Here is a 17,832-nt window from a genome sequence, read left to right as displayed (position 1 = left end):
TCTTTTCTCCGTGTAGGAAGAAAAACTGAAGTTTCATGACCGGAAGGGCAGATTGTGACAGAGTCAATACCATGTGTTCACCCCACCATTTTCACCTCATGGGAACACAGGGGAAAGGCTGTATTTCCTAGTCTTCAGATCTGTTGGGGGCTGAGCTGGGCCTATGATGTATAGACATAAATGATATGTAGCAGTCGGTGTGTACAGTCAGGTAAACCACTCTAGATACACCAACCAGCGACAATAAGCAAGGAGTTAGTTACAATAGGGTTGGAAGGACTGGGAGAGCAAAGGGAGTAAGAGGGCTTCCCACATTTTTCCGAAAGACGCTACTGCCCTTGGACTGGAGCCTACAATTCACATGCCCAGGTAACCTGATGACAATTGTCACTACCGTGCCCCTGCTGCAAAACAGGACTCAGGAGTCTGCCCTGCTGTTAATGCTGCTGAAATTGCTGCAGATGCTGCCTTTGTAACAAATGCAATTATGTTTTTCATCACTTCAGTATCCTTGCTTTCCTTTTTTTCCTGCTTGATCTCTCAGTGTCTGAGAAGGATATTTAAAATCTCCCTACATTTCTGTCAGTTGTTCTTTATAAAAAGGCAGTGACTTTTTTGAGATAGTATTGTTAGGTCCACATATGTTATCAGTCATCTTCTTGCTCATTTCCCCTTTTATCAATGTGTCATATCTTTAAGGATTCTTTAGGATGTTTTTAGCTTGATTTATAATTTGTCACATGTTAAGATTTCTATCTTTGCTTTATTTTGAGTCATAGTTGGCTAGCGCTGTTAGCTACCCACTTTTTTTAAAAATTAAAGTTGATTGGGGTGACAGTGGTTACTAAAGTTACATAGGTTTCAGGTGTACAATTCTGTAACACATCATCTGTATATCACATGTGTGTTCACCACCCAGAATCTACCCATTTTTGAAAACCTCTATGTGTCTTAATTTTCACAGATCTTTTGTTTGTATTTTTGGAATACATTAAAAAAAATCCAAACAGAGAACTTCTGTATTTGAATGGCTATGATGAACCAATTTATGTTTACTCATTTTCAATTTTCATAAGGCACATATTTGCCATCTTATTTATATATTTTCCATCTATTATAGTTTCTTTTTTTCTTCCTTCGTAAATTCCACTGAACGTGTCATGTTTTATTTTGCTGATTTAAAACTTACACTTTTTATTTTTGTTCTGATGGCCCACAGTGCTATGTGGGCCCACACTCATGTTCATTTTCTTCTATTGATTTCTGGGACTGGTCAGTATCTATATGATCTTTCTTTAAAAAAATATAAATATGCTCTCATACACCTTTAATCCTTCCCCCATTCTTTATCTTATTTTTTTATTTTCAATTACATTTGACATTCAGTATTATTTTATATTAATTTCAGGGCACAACATATGGTTAGACGTTTATGTAATTTAAGAAGTGATCCCCCTGACTAGTCTAGTACCCACCTGGCACTACACATAATTAGTACCATATTATTGGCTATATTCCCTATGCTGTACTTTGCATCCCCTTGACTATTTTCTTTTTACCTTATTAATGTTGTACTACAATGTAGCCCTAGCTTGCTATAAATATACTTTTTAAAATGTTTTTTGGTGCTAGCTTTGTTTAGGAAAAAAGTTTTAAAGATATTTGACCATCTTTAATTCCCATATATCTTATTGCATCCTCCTAAATTTATTTCTCTTTTCACTTAAAATGACAAACTGTCCCTCCAATATTTCTGTCCTATTATCTGATTTGTTTTTTGCAAAACAACTTACATTATACTGGGAGTGCCAAAACAATGTATATACATGACTTGTATTCATGTTTTGTTATTGGTATATATTGAATGTTACAATTTTAATACAGTTTTTTCCTTTCTTAAAATGTGCGTACATTTTTTGGCACCGTGTGTGTGTGTGTGTGTGTGTAATGTATACACACATACATACATGTATACACACACGTATATACATATATGTATGTACACACGTGCATATACATGTATGTATATGTTTGTGTGTGTATACATTATACACACACACCATATATATACCTATATACATAATTTATTTTATGGTAGATAGTTTGATAGATGTAACCTTACCTTTTAGAATGTAAGCTTCTTGAAGGCAGGGGTTTTATCTGCTTTTTTTATTGCACTATTACTAGAACCTCATAGATACTTGGTCCTTGATAAATATTTGTTGAATGAATGGCTGCAGTTGAGTGTCTCCTCTATGAATGATTTCAAAGTGGGTTATTGTGTGACTGAGAAAAATTTTATTACATGCTCACATTGAAATGATAAATAGGCTGGATATATATTTTTATATCTAGTATTCTTTTCTTTCAATATTTTGAAAAATATTCCATTCTCTTGTATTTAGTGTTGGTGGTGACAAATCTGATGTGGGAGTTTTCAGAATTTTCTTTCTGTTTTTGATGATTCTAAGTTGTATTTTAATGTGTACAGTGAAGATTTCTCCATATATCTCCTGTTTTGCATTCTGTTAACCCTTTGCAAACATGGTCTTATTTTTGTTTTTCAATTACAGTTGACATATAATATTATAATAGTTTCTGGTGTACAACATAGTGATTAGACATTCATATAACTTACAAAGTGATTCCCCTGATAAGTCCTGTACCCATCTGACACCATATACAGTTATTACAATATCGTTGACTAGATTCCCTTTGTACATACCTGGTCTTTAAGCTTCATTTCTGAGATACCTTCATAATTTCTTAATATAGTTCTGTGGCAAAGACTGCTACCGTGTTTCCCCGAAAATAAGACCTAGCCAGACAATCAGCTCCAATGTGTCTTTTGGAGCAAAAATTAATATAAGACCCGGTCTTATTTTACTATAAGACAGGGAATATAATATAATTAATATAATTAATATAATATAATATAATATAATATAATATAATATAATATAATATAATATAATATAATACCGGGTCTTATATTAATTTTTGCTCCAAAAGACGCATTAGAGCTGATTGTCCGGCTAGGTCTTATTTTCGGGGAAATACGGTACTATTCATACCATAAATAATTCTCATCTTTTTTCCTGTGCATACTGCCAAACCACAATTTCCAGACTCCTTCTGATTAGGCCGGTTCTGGCCAATGGAATGTAGGCAGAAGTGAAATGATATGTATCACCTCTAGGCCTGGCCTCTAAAATATCTCACCTGCATCTCCTCACACTCTCTCTTCATTCATTGTCTGGCTGGAAACAAAGCATCCAGTGACAGACTCTGAAGGTCTAGAAGGTGAAGAACCTCTGTATGGTAGGAGCCTGGGTCCCTGAGTGACTTCAGGGTGCCCAGGCACCTCCAGCCCTTTGACCTATAGTTTTGTGACCTATAGTATTAGGCCCCTGAGCTTTGGGGTGATTTGCTATATATGTAATAGCAGATGGCATTACTTTCTCTACTTAGTACAATCCCCATCTCTCTTTTTTCTTCTCATTTTGGTGCACCTGTTGAAAATTCTACGTATAGCCTCCATGTCTCTTTGCCCTTCTTATATGTTACTACTACTTTATATATTCTTGCTACTTCGGGGGGGAAATCCTCAGTATGATTTCCCACAACATTGAATTATTCTTTAGCTATATCCATTCTCTTATTCATTCCATCTGTTGTGCTCCTGGTTTCAAATATTATATATTTCATTCCTAACGTACCTTTCCAGTTAGTTCTTGATGCAAATTTTTGTTTCTGTTTTAGATTGCTAGTATCTTTCATTATCTCTTTAAGAATATTTGAAAGTGTATATCTGTGCGTGCGTGTTATAATAGCTTTATTTCAGTTGGTATATGTTCACATATCTGGCAAGTTTAAAAAGAGCTGTGAGAACCCACAGAGCTGCCCCAGGAGAACCCACACTATTCCAAAACTGCTGTTTCTGCTTCGCTTTGCTGCCCCTCCATCAGGAAGCTTCTCTGATCACAAAGACAATATTGGAAAGAGGCAGTTTCCACCAGTTCTGGGAGCTTAGAGTGGAGGAGGATGGGGGGTGCAGGGCATCCTAGCTGAACTGGTCTGATACCCCTTTGACACCTGCCGCCTGGAGTATTGCTGCTGATCTCAGTGGAAAATGGACAGGGAAAGATAACTAGGGAGAAAAAGCAAGAGGAGAGCCTAGGCGACTACTTCCAATCTATCCTCTCACTGCCATTCTGCCCCCACGACCCTGTGCCCTGAACTGCAGTTCCCCCCCACCATCCACACTCACACACACACTCATAATGACACCATCTCAGGTCAGCCTTACACTTGACCAGGACCATCTCACATTTTGTTTCCTCTTACATTGCTGTTAGTTTCGCTGATGGATGCTTCTCTCGAACTCGTGTAATTTCTTCAGGGTTCATTTGGAAGAGGCTTCCAGCAGTCCATGCTATTTACCCTCTCAACAGGAAAGGGAAAGTAATTAACACTTAAATGAGTGTGTGGAATGATCCCGATTTTGTAAAAATATGTGTCTCTCTCCTTTCCTTTCTATATTTATTCAAATACAGTTGTGTGGGACGATGCTCTTCTTTATGAAAACTATGCTTTTTTTCTGGGTATGATACCTAGGTGGCATTTTACTTCGTCCTTTGTAATTTTCTCTGTTGTTCAGATTACTTATAATGTGTGTTTAACATTTTTATAAAAACAAAGTTAACCCTTCTTAAAGGAAAGAAAAGGCATAAGCGATGAATCAGTGGTGTTGTGTAATGTCATTTAAAGTTGTCTTATTTGACTCATCACATTTGAGAAATTGTCTTAAGTTTGTGTTGACTAATATGCATTTGGGTTTCTAAATAAACATCAGCTGGCAGTTACTATTTCCAATTTTTTTTTTTTTTACTTCCAATTTCACAAAAATGTTATCGGCTATTTTTCATCTTTCACTTTAATTCAGTTCCTCAATTTTGAGCCCTTTCCATGTGCCATGCTCTGTGCTAAAAATTGTCAGCAAAAAGGCGAATAATATAACATCATTCCTTGAAGAAGTCATGGCCAAATGAGAACTATATTTACATAGACCACTAATTATAATCTCAATAAGAATAAAGACAGACATTCTATAATAGTGTTATAAACAGTTATATTAGCCAGAGCGTGGCGGGGGCGGGTGTAGATCCTAGTTGTGCTGGAAACTATTAGTTGATACGTGGCATAAATTGTAAGATTCAAGCTGGATCTTTAAAAAAGTAGAAGACAGAGAAGAAGGACGTTCTCAATAGAAGGAAGAGTATGCGGAACAGCATCGAAAGGTTAAACACGATTATGTTCAGAGTTGGGGGGGTGCTGGGAGCACTGCTTACAGGGGAGTATAGTGAGAGGGAAGCTGTAGAAGTAAAAATCATGTTATAATGGGCCTTGCATATATTGGTAAGGATTTGATCGTTATTCGTAGTAATGATAGCAACCAAGATACGTATATTATTAACTTTAAAGGATCTGGAAAGATTGGAGGAGGGCAGACAGGGTGGAGAGGTTGCAGGGCTGGTAATTTGTCCTTTATTCAGTCACTCAACAGTTGATTTATTAAGCGCCTCCTATGTTCCAGGTACTATTCTAGGCACAGGATATACAGTGGTGAAGAAAACAGACAAGCTCCTGCCCTCATCGAGTTCATATTTTAGTGGTAGAGAGAGACAAGATAAATTAGTGACACAGTATATTAGATAGTGATAAGTAGTCAGAAGGAAAATGAGAGGAAGTGTTCAGGAAGCGCTTTGTGGTGGATTTTTTTTTTTAATCAAGTGTAATAGTCTGAAAAAATGGGCCCTCAATGATGTTTACATCTTAATCCCCAGATACTGTGTATCAGTTACCTTACGTGGCAGATGTACTTTGCAGATGCGGTTAAGAGTCTTGAGATGGGGATTGTTCCGAATGGTCCAGGTGAGAGCCAAGAAACACTCAGCATCTAGAGACCTCACATAATTCCTTGTCACATGGTTCCTATAGTCAGTTCACAACAGGGCTATTTCGTTTCTTCCAAACAGCCAGGGCACTACTACCCTCTGACTTCTAACCCCCCTCCAGTATGTTCTGATGGAGTCTCATATAATGTAATTTAGTCCAAGGAGTGACTATTCCTACACTCAAAGTCGGGGATTATATGAAGTATGGAATCTCGGGGGCCATCTTGGAATTCTGCCTATCACACTGGATTAAACGTGGTTTGTAGGGGGATAGGAATGACATCAGATAGACCCACCAGAAGACTGTTGCAGTTATCCAGACCAGAGATGATGGTAGCTGGGCCAGGGTAGTATAGAGGAGGTGGTAAGAAGTGGTCAGATTCTGGATGTAGTTTGAGGTTTGATTTACTTTGAAGATGGAGCAGAAATAATTTTCTAACAGCTCATGTATGAAAAAGAGAAACAGAGGGGCCAAGGATGATGTCAAGGGTTTGGGTCTGAGCAATTGAAGGATGAAGTTGCCATTTACTGATATGGGGACTACTTCAAGACGATCAGTGGGGTGGGTGCAGTGACACTAGAATTTAGTTTGGGACATACATTCAACATGCCTGTTAGACATCCAGGTGGAGATGGTGAGTAGGTAGTTAAATGCATCTGGAGTTCGGAGAGATGCAGATTAGATGTATGAGCTTGAACGTCACCAGCATACACATGATACTTAAAGCCACAACACTGAAGGAACCCACAGAGGGTGTGAGATGGATAAGAAGTCTAAGGAATTAATTCTGAGGCACGTCAACACCATCCTGGGTTCGGGCGATGAGGAGGAACCAGAATGATCCTGGGAGGAACAGTCAAGTGAAATGGGAGAAAAAACTGGACGGTGTAGTTTTCTAAAAGGCCAGTGGAGAATGTATATCAAGAAGCAGGAAGGGCTTTTTTCCTCCCTGGTTGCTTGAGGGTCGGCTGCCATCATGATGACACAGTAACTATCCGGACCAGGGTGTTCGTGACCACTAGACCACGTCAACGGAAACAAATGGTCATCGACGTCCTTCACCCTGGGAAGGCAACAGTACCTAAGACAGAAATTCGGGAAAAACTAGCCAAAATGCACAAGACCACACCAGATGTCATCTTTGTATTTGGATTCAGAACCCATTTCGATGGTGGCAAGACAACTGGCTTTGGCATGATTTATGGTTCCTTGGATTACGCAAAGAAAAATGAACTCAGACGTAGACTTGCAAGACATGGCCTGTATGAGAGGAAAAAGACCTCGAGGAAACAGCAAAGGGAACGCAAGCACAGAGTGAAGAAAGTTAGTGGGGCTGCAAAGGCCAATGTTGGTGCTGGCAAAGAGAGAGGTGGAGATTGGATGACACGAGTGAAGATTCGTCAGTGACTATCAGTGGTGAGTGAGCAGATTTTTCACGAGAGGACTAATAAACTAAGAACTTTAAAAAACAACAAAAAAGAAGCAGGAAGGGAGCACGTATGGCAAATGCTGCTGATGGGTCTGTTGTACTGAGTCATGTAGAGGTTACTGGTGATTATAGTAACACAAGTTGTAGGACACGTGGTGAGGTGAAAGCTACACATCTGAGAATGATGGTGCCTGATGGCTTCCAGGAATCTTTACGTGACTCCACAGTACCCAGTTCTTACTGTTTCCATTGTAAAGCATTTGTGTTCAACTCACTATTTGCATTTGTGTACCTGTCGTCCTCCCTTGGTAGTGAAGATCTGCTATTTATTTCAGCTATTCATCTCTAGCTCCTTGTAGGCCCTCAGTAAACAGGAGTTGAAAGACATAGTTAGTGGATGAAAGGCACTGATCTTTCCTATTCCTTGAAAACAAATCCCTTTGCCGTTCAAAACAATTATACTCCCTGAAAAGTGCTAGGCTGATCATTCAGCACTTCTGAAGCAGCTCCGTGAATTATATATGAAATAGAGCACCGCCTTAAAAATAAGAAAAGCAGAGCCACATATTGGAGTAAAGAAGACTGACCTTGTGGCTGGAGGATTCTCCCCAGCTTGAATACTCTTTGAGTGGACTTCTTCTAGCATACTGGCCTATGCTAGTACGGTAAAACATAAGGGGACATGGCAGGTGAAGCTAACTGGTGATTACGAATGAGATTATTTCACAAAAAACCGTCAGTATATTTCTGATCCAATGAAATAAAAGGTGTCATGGTTTTTGGTTCATTTTCCAGTGTTCCTTTTCCATGATATAACGTTGGATGTAAGAACAAGAAAATGATCCTGTTTTCTGAGAAAGCTAATGGGAAATTTTGACCCTTTCACTTTCAAGTTTCCCAGTGCGTCTGTGCTACGTTACAGTTAGTTCTTATTTTTCGTTTAGTATGTTGAGCTTATTTCTGCTATTTCACAACGCAACATTAAAAGTCTTTAGAAAAATTGACAGCATGACATCAAACATCCGTGTATAAGTTAGGATAAAAAAGGACAAGAGTAACAATTTTTCCTAATTCCCACATAATAGTTTACATGTTATGCATCTCACTAATGCATAGCTAGTCGATGGCCTTCAAGAGATTATTTGTAATCTTGAATTACTTTAATAATAATTAAAAAAACAGAAGCTAGCATTCACTGAATAACAATATGCCAGATATAACATAACAATTATGATGTATAGATGAAGAAAATGGAGTAACTCATCAAAGGTTACACAGCTCATAAATAGTCGAACTGGGATTTAAACCCAAGCATCTCAGGAACAGAGTTTCTCAATCTTGGCGCAGTTGACATTTTAGACCAGAAAATTCTCTGTCATGGAGGCAGTTCTATGCATTGTAGGATGTTGAACAGGCTCCCTGGCTTCTACCCATTCATTCCAGTAGCATCTCCCAACAGTGACAACTGAAAATGTCTCCAGACATTTCCAAATGTCCCCTGGTGAGCCACATCACCCCCGGTTGAGAACCACTAGAACAAACGCTCTAGCCACACTGTTCTATGGTCTTTGAAGTAAGCTCTTTAAATGCAAGAGAATAGCTGTGGCCTCCATCTGTAAACTTGAATCTTAATTCTCCTCAGTGACCTCGTCAGTTTTTAACATTGTAACTCTTAGGGATGAACTCAGTCTTTCACTCATCAATATTCAATTGCCTGGCATTTATTGACCATCTTCATTGTCCCAAGTGCTGGAATAGGACCTAGGATCCTATTTCATGTGTTCTTCCTGTAGGAAGTACCCAGTGGTGGAATACCTTTAACAGTCTTAGAGTTTCAGAGCGATGTCATTTGACCCCAAGAAGGCATTTCTTTATTGCAGTTTTCTCCATCCGGGGTATTTGTACTGAAACATCAGGAAAGTCATAGACAACAGGGCTCATAATGGAATTTATTTTCCCAGCTTACAAGTAGGCAGATCTATAAAGTCCTTTCTGCTGCCAGCAAGCCCAGACAGTCCAGAGTCCTTCAAGGAAAGCCCGTGTTCTCTGCATTGCTCAATTTTTATGTCGCTGGAAGGGACAGGAATAGTTCATAAACTTTTTGAAGTTGAAGCAGAAAGATAGTAACATAATCAGAGCTTTAGCAACATGTAAGAATAATAATAACCATGGCTCATGTTGAGTGCTAAGCATCCCTTTAGGTCCACTCAATCATCCCATTTGCTGTACATAGTTGTGTTTTACAGATGAGGAAACTAAAACACAGACTAAGTAACTTCCCAATGTCATACACGCAGTAATTGGCAGAATGAAAATTTAAATGGAGGCACTATGACTATCAAAGCTATACTGCTTCTAAAATATTATTTTTAATAAGCTGCATACTTTCATAGACATATGGGTACGAGAGAGAGAGAGAGAGAGAGAGAGAGAGAGAGGAGAGGCAAGGTTTGAAGGTTAGGTATGCTAAGTATAACCATTCTAGGAAAAAATGTGCAATTAGTCAAATTTAAATATATACACCCCTTTTGACCTAGTAATCGCACTCGTGTGTGTGTCCAAACAAATTCTTAAAGAGGTCCGTCAGGAAATATGCACAAGGATGTACATTGCAGTGTTATTTTGGGGAGTGGGAGTTGGAAGCAGTCTCAGTATTTATTGCTGGGCAAGTGAATAGATAAAATGAGGTACTTGCACACCTGTAGTACTATGCAGTAGTTAGTAGTATTCAACAAGATGTAAATACACACGTGGATGATTCAGAAAGCATAGGACTGAGTGAGAAAAGGGAGAAACAAATGTAGTATAGTAAAATACCATTTTCATAAATACAGCATGCATGCACACAGAATAATATACCTTTTGCAAAACCATAGAAACAAAAAAGGTGTGTATTAAACAGATTGGGATGGTTCCCTATGGAGGGAAGGCCGTGGGAAACACACATGCAAAATGAGATGGAAAGATAAAAGAAAAGAGAGGCCTGGCTGTTTCCAATATGATAATGCCAATACCTCAACTCTGCACTTTAAGTCCAAGAACAAAAGCAAAACCAAAGTCTTGTCTAATACTGGGCTCCAAACTAATCTAATATGAAAATAGGAACCATTAAAAAGTTACTTCCTGAATAAAAAGACAATGGCTTATCTTTACCTGACTTTAGCATCATTCTGGTATGTGCGTTACAAATATGGGAAACCCCATGGGCCTGTCGAAGAGTGATCCGCTACCTGGTTAGCTGTCCTTTAAGTGCCTATATTGTTCTGTTGCTGTCACTCCAAATGTATCTACCCTATCTGTTCTATAAGGAGTACATACCCTACCTATACTGCAGAGAGTTTTGGATGGGGAAGTGGCTTCCATCTAATGAATTTCCCTAGGACATCTCTCCTACTCTGCTTCATTCATCTCTGCTCTCCTTTCCCCTGTCGTCTTGATCTAATTTCTTTGATCTTAATGATTAAGTTCTGTGCTAGTCATGAATGATGTTCACCAAATATCGGGGGTGCCAAAAAAATGTATACAAGTGGACACTTTGGTCACCGTTGCTCAAGCAGTAGTTTGCTGTAATCAGAAGTGTCTGGACGCTATGGTAACCACTTTGAGCACCTCTTGTAATTGCAGAAGTCACACGTGACTTGTGTTCATCTTTAGTTATCCGTATATATTGAGTATTACAATTTTAATACAGTTTTTTCCTTTCTTAAAACGTGTTTACGTTTTTTTTTGGCACCCTCTGTATTTCTGATTCTTCCCTGTTCTGGATACACAGCCATTTTCTGGCTTCCTTTGGGTTGGATGAGACTGGTCCTCCAAAGCTGCTTTTTCCATCTGTCAAACGACTAGCAAATTTGGGGATGATGGATGCTCCTTTTGCCTAAATCTCTGAACAACTAAAACACACACAGAGTCCATCCAGCCTACACTGGACATGTCAGATCACTTAAAATAAATATTTTTTGTCTTAAACCACTGAGATTTGGGATATTTATTTTGCTGAAGTATACCCTAATATATCCACACTGATATAATTTCCAACGATTAAATCATTGATGAAAATAATCACTTTGATCTTAAGATGGTTTATACTAGAGTATCCATTGACGTGGCTAATGAGTTGATATTTACTGAAAACATGAAAACGTCAACTGATGTTACCTGATCAAGTCAACATATTCATTGTCTCCTATGGTGTAACATGAAAACGTGAACTCAAGTCCAGATGAAGAATACCTTATGTATTACTTGTTACTAATTTAAAAGCCCTGTGTTTGTCATATATAAAAGGAAGACAGATTGATAGAAAGAAGATTGGTTCTTCTTAAAGTATCATTAATGATTTCTGAGATTTTTTAACAGACCTACTGATTTATTTGTGGGTGACTTCTTTTTTATGTTTTCCCCCTTAAGACAGAATGTTAAGCCAACTAGCTTGTCCAGTTCCTGGCGAAATTTGTCAGAACATAGCCCCTGGTTCAGTGAATTCACCCTTGCCTTTTTTCACCATGACTTTGCTATGTAGCAAATTTTACTGTCATTATGAAATTATTTTGTTCTCAGTTGAATGAAAAATAATTTGCAATTAATTTGACAGTTACAAATGAACATGTTCTCATTTGCTTTGTCTGAGAGGTCTGCATAAACACTGTTTTTGAGTAGTATCTTCAGTGAAGGCAAATGAAGCATAGCCTTTTAAATTAATGTGCCAAGAGGGATCGAATACTTGCCATTATCTAGGTGGCCTTGTAAAGGCACCAGGTATATACCAGTAGGTATACAGGATGTGTTTGTTTATAACAAAAGCCAGGTAGAGTCAATTGAATACTTTTTAAATGTATCCTCTCATGATGGTATGTATGTATTAGGTTCGTGCCAAAATAATTGCGGTTTTTGCAATTATTTTTAACCTTTTAAACTGCAATTATTTTCACACCAACCTAATATGATTATGTGAGGGGTAGTAAAAGTGGTATTTACTGTTAAGTTCAGTGGAAACTACGTCCTTTCTCCTTGATACTGGGTGAGCTTTTGTGATTGATGTATGTAATCAAGTAGAGCAGAAATGATATTATGTGACTTCTGAGATTGTCATAAAAGATGATAAAATGTCCACCTGATGCTCACTCATGTTCTCTCTCTCTCTCTCTCTCTGTCTCTCTGTCTCTCTGTCTCTCTCTCTCTCTCTCTCTCTCTCTCTCTCTCTCTCTCCTCCACTGTCACTCTCACCTCTCTCTCGCTCTGTTCACCCGTGGAACCCAGCTGCCAGACTGTAAGGAAACCCAGGCCACATGGAGAAACCATCTGCAGGTGTTCCAGCTAACAGGCTGCTCTGTGGTCCCAGCCAACACCCTGTGTTAACAGCTAGACATGGGAGTGAAGAAGCCTTCAAGATGAGTCCAATCCCACTTGTCATCTGACTGCATTGGTGTGATGGATCCCAGGTGAGAACCATCTAGCTGAGCACAGTGAAAATAATACTAAATGATTGTTTCTGGGGTTTTTGTTTTTTTTTTGGTTGTTTTTTGTTATCACTAAGTACGTATGAGAAGGTTTGTTTTGTAGCAATAGATAACTAGAAAAAAGACCTAGTGTTACAGTGAATTGCTTATGGTCACACTGCAACTGGGTTGCAAAACCCCAAGGATTGCTTGTCATCTTATAAATACAGACCTTCAGATTTTTGTACATATAACCCATTCTTTGGAGAAAAGAAACCATGTATGTATATACAAGGTCTGACAATTAAGTTTGCAAACTCGTTGCAATAATGTTGCTAACGTTTTTTGATATCAGAGCGATTATTATGAATTTGTACCGACTGGACAAACAGTGAACCAAGTTTACTATTTGGAAGTGCTGAAAAGGCTGCTTGAAAAAGTGAGACGACCTGAGCTTTTCACCAACAATTCATGGCTCTTGCATCACGACAATGCACCAGCTCACACGGCACTGTCTGTGAGGGAGTTTTTAGCCAGTAAACAAGTAACTGTATTGGAACACCCTCCCTACTCACCTGATCTGGCCCCAATGACTTCTTTATTTACCTGAAGATAAAGGAAATATTGAAACGAAGACATTTGGTTGACATTCAGGACATCAAGGGTAATATGACGACAGCTCTGATGGCCACTCCAGAAAAAGAGTTCCAAAATTGCTTTGAAGGGTGGACTAGGCGCTGGCGTCAGTGCATAGCTTCCCAAGGGGAGTACTTCAAAGGTGACCGTAGTGATATTCAGCAGTGAGGTATGTAGCACTTTTTCTAGGATGAGTTTGCGAACTTAACTGTCTGACTTTATGTATATACGTACACGTGCTCATAGGAAAATACTCATGGAACTTCATGCTCCTTATCCACTGATAATAAATAGTAAGGTTTTAGAAAATCACTGCTAAGCTCCTGCTGGAGTCTATGCCGTAGTATTTCATCTTCTTTTTTGTTGTTGGTCGGTGGGAAGGGGTTGGGCATAGCGCTGTCATTTGGAGTATGCTTTCTTTTACATGACCATAAGATGACAAGTTTAGAGCAAAAAAGAACCCAGATTGGGCCGGCCCGGTGGCTCAGGCAGTTAGAGCTCCATGCTCCTAACTCCAAAGGCTGCCGGTTCGATTCCCACATGGGCCAGTGGGCTCTCAACCACAGGGTTGCCGGTTCAACTCCTTGAGTCCCGCAAGGGATGGTGGGCTGTGCCCCCTGCAACTAAGATTGAACACGGCACCTTGAGCTGAGCTGCCGCTGAGCTCCCGGATGGCTCAGTTGGTTGGAGTGCATCCTCTGAACCACAAAGTTGCCAGTTCGATTCCTCGACTCCCGCAAGGGATGGTGGGCTGCGCCCCCTGCAACTAGAAACGGCAACTGGACCTGGAGCTGAGCTGTGCCTTCCATAACTAAGATTGAAAGGACAACAACTTGAAGCTGAACGGCACCCTCCACAACTAAGATTGAAAGGACAACAACTTGACTTGGAAAAAAAAAAATCCTGGAAGTACACCCTGTTCCCCAATAAAGTCCTGTGCCCCTTCCTCCCATAAAAAAAAAAAAAAAAAAAAAATCTTAAAAAAAAATTCTTTAAAGAAAAAGAACCCAGATTGTCAGACTTGTGTATGGATCTAACACCTGCTAGCTCTGTGACCTTGAACAAGGGCCAAATGAATCAATACTCATTTTTACAGATGAGTAATCTAAAGGCCAAAGAGGTAAACTGACTTTCCCAAGGTCATTTACCAGTTCTTCTCAACTCAAATCAGGTGTTCTGTCAATTATATTATGCTGTCCTATTTGTAAAGGTATTTGTTTACACTAAGGAAAGTGAAAGAGACAAAGAAAAGCATTTATCAGCTTCTAAAATGGAGTAAACAAAGGTACCATGCACATCCAATTTAATCCTTACAAGGATCCTTTGGAATTGCTGCTGTGTTAGTGAACAATTGAGTTAGCTGAGGTTCTTTTTTTTTTTCTTTAATTTTTATTAAATTTATTGGGGATGCCATAGGTTTCAAGTATACAGTTCTGTAATACATCTTTGTATATTGCATCGTGTGCTCACCACCCAGAGTCAGTTCTCCTTCCATCGTCATATATTTGATCCCCTTTTCTATCTTCTACCAATCCCCCCGCCCCCCTTACCCTCTGGTAACCACTAAACTGTTGTCTGTGTCTGTGAGTTTTTGTTTCTCATTTGTTTGTCTTGTTCCTTTGTTGTTTTCAGTTTTATATCCTACGTATCAGTGAAATCAATATGGTTCTCAACTTTTTCTGTCTGACTTATTTCGCTTAGCATAATAATCTCAAGGTCCGTCCATGTTGTTGCAAATGGTACTATTTCATCTTTTCTATGGCAGAATAGTCTTCCATTGTGTATATATACCACGTCTTCTTTATCTAATCATCTATTGCAGGACAACTTTGGTTGTTTCCATGTCTTGGCCACTGTGAATAATGCTGCAGTGAACATATGGGTACATATATCTTTATGGGTACATGTTTTCAGATTTTTTGGGTAGATACCCAGAAGAGGGATTGCTGGATCATATAACAATTCTATTCTTAATTTTTTGAGGAACCTTCGTATTGTTTTTTATAGCAGCTATAGCAGTTTACATTCCCACCAGCCATGTATGAGTGTCTTAATGCTAGCTCAAAGTCATAGATGAAATGTATGCGAGGCAACATTTAGATTTATACTTGAATCATTATGAGCTTATTTACTCTGCCATCAGATCATTGTGCCATATTCTTGATTCAATTTACTTCGTGTAATGTTTATTTATTTTAAATTGGCATCTCTTTCATTTTTTCAGATTGAAAGTTTCTTTCTCTTCTCTAAAAACTTAAATTAATTTTGGCATTCTTTGCTTTGTATAGTTCTGTTCCTTAATTAAAAATACATCTTAAGTGTCATGTCTTTTTCAAAATCATGGAGAGTTATTTTGTTTGAAGTTTCTGAAAAGATAAAACCCTGACTGAAAGATACTTTTCATCCATCTTGCTGCTCTGTATTCTTTACCTCTAGCCTTTATATTTGACTTTGCAGAAAGAATTTAGCTCTGAGCAATGAAAGGGCATAGCTCCCCTCTGAGAAGCACTGCCCTTCATACCTTAGTACCAGAGTCATTCGGGCAGACCTCAAACGCAAATTAACCCAATAGTGATTGGGGGACTGGGCTATGAATTACCCCGTGATCCTTCTTTTAAAATCTTGACAGTTGACTATATACATCATGGATGGCCCAGGATATGATTTGTATTCCATTTATTTTCTTACCTTATGGGAGGAGAGATGAAATTCTAGATATCAAAGACCACCAGGAGCATAGCTTCTGAATTTAATGAATTTCAATCATGAAAGTACTTCATCAAATTTGGTGAAATACATCATGGAGGAATAATGGCTTCCGACTCCACTTAAAGAGACTTACTAATAACTCTTGGGGAGTGTAAGCATAAAAAGAATTATAAGAAAAGAAAAACTTCACATTGCAGGTGGGTTTATTAAAAAGAATACATGCTTTGTAAATAGGTCTGGGTTGGTGGGCAGGTGATGCAATCTTTTTGAAACTCAGTTTCCTTAGCTATCATATAGGATGACATTACCTTACAGAGTTTTGACTAACATTAAAAGAGATAATGCTTTTAAAAGATTAGACATGCACTTATTAGAATATAATAGGTGTATAATTACTAGTGTATAATTTCTAGAAAACAGTGTTACAAAGATGGGTTAGATTTGAAAACCCCTGTTTTAAATATATTGACAGGAGTCATGAACTCAAAAACGTCTTCAGTGGTAGCAGATTAATGCTCCAATTCAGTTTTGGTTTTTTTCCTGGAAATGAAAAACTTTATTTTTGTGTTTAAACATCATTCTCCCACTCTTGAAAACATGGACCGTCACCACTTCCCGACACCCAAAAGCTTCCCACTTTGAGACAAATTAATGACAAAAGGATGGTTTTGGTGTGGTTTGTCTGCTTTCGGTCTTGGGTCTAGAGTTCTCTGAATTGGTGAGAGACAGGCTGCCAATCCAAGCCATACCCCCCATCCTATATGAGATAAGTTTGTTCAGTTCAATTTCACATTTAAATTTCTCTGTTCCGTTTCAGTTTTTAAGAGAAGCACTATACTAACTGAGAAAGCCTGTGTGCTTTGTTTGTATCCCAGTTCAATACCCATGACATTCAGCAATATTAGACAAAATTCCTACTTCTTCTTACATCTAAGCAGTCTTTTTAATAAAACATTTATTGATTTTCTGCCTAATTAAATAGCTAGTAAATCAGTTTCCTGCAACATGTCAGTCTCATTAGAAACGCATGGAAATATGAGATTAAATATATCAAAATAAAAAAATTCATTATGTAGGTAAATTTAAAAAAAATCTTTAGGTACTTGGAAATTAAGAGATCATTTTCAAGTTTGGCATTAAATATGAGCTGATTTTTGCAGTGGCCCATACAGTTTTCAATGCATCATATATGCTTTAGTAAAAAGATAGGTTTTTAACACAAATGGAGACAAGCCATGTGAGCCAGAATCTACAGGAGGAGGAGACACAAAAACTCCTGCAGAAAGGGAATGCCTTCAAGAACTGTCCCATCTGACAAAACAGACTGTGATACCTTTCACTAATGACCTGAGGATACTGTGAGGACACCTGCCATCTGTGCCAAGCCTTCAGTATGGTTCAGCCTTCAAAATCTATCATTTTAATTCACCATACTAACAGGTTGAAAGATTAAGAGAAAAAAAGTATTATAATCTCAAAATATATAGATAGTGTATCTGATCAAATGTAATGCCCATTCATGAATAATAATAATTTAAAAAGCTCTTAGTACGCTACAAATAGACTCCCTTAATCCAGTAAAGGGAATCTAGCAAAATAAAATTCTATTCAACATTGTGATGGAGGGCCTAACCATTGCAATTAGAGAAGAAAATGTTCTTA

At 38.3% G+C, this 17,832-nt stretch overlaps 1 pseudogene; it reads left to right on the top strand.

The window, feature by feature from the left end:
* Positions 1 to 6,960: 6,960 nt before the first annotated feature.
* On the top strand, positions 6,961 to 7,365 carry LOC109456647 (small ribosomal subunit protein eS24; annotated as a pseudogene).
* The last annotated feature ends 10,467 nt before the right edge of the window (positions 7,366 to 17,832 follow it).

This window comes from Rhinolophus sinicus, chromosome X, assembly GCF_036562045.2.
Source record: "Rhinolophus sinicus isolate RSC01 chromosome X, ASM3656204v1, whole genome shotgun sequence".
Lineage (NCBI taxonomy): Eukaryota > Metazoa > Chordata > Mammalia > Chiroptera > Rhinolophidae > Rhinolophus > Rhinolophus sinicus.
The sequence above is the reverse complement of the archived record's forward strand: the minus strand, read 5'-3'. Positions and strand labels throughout refer to the sequence as shown.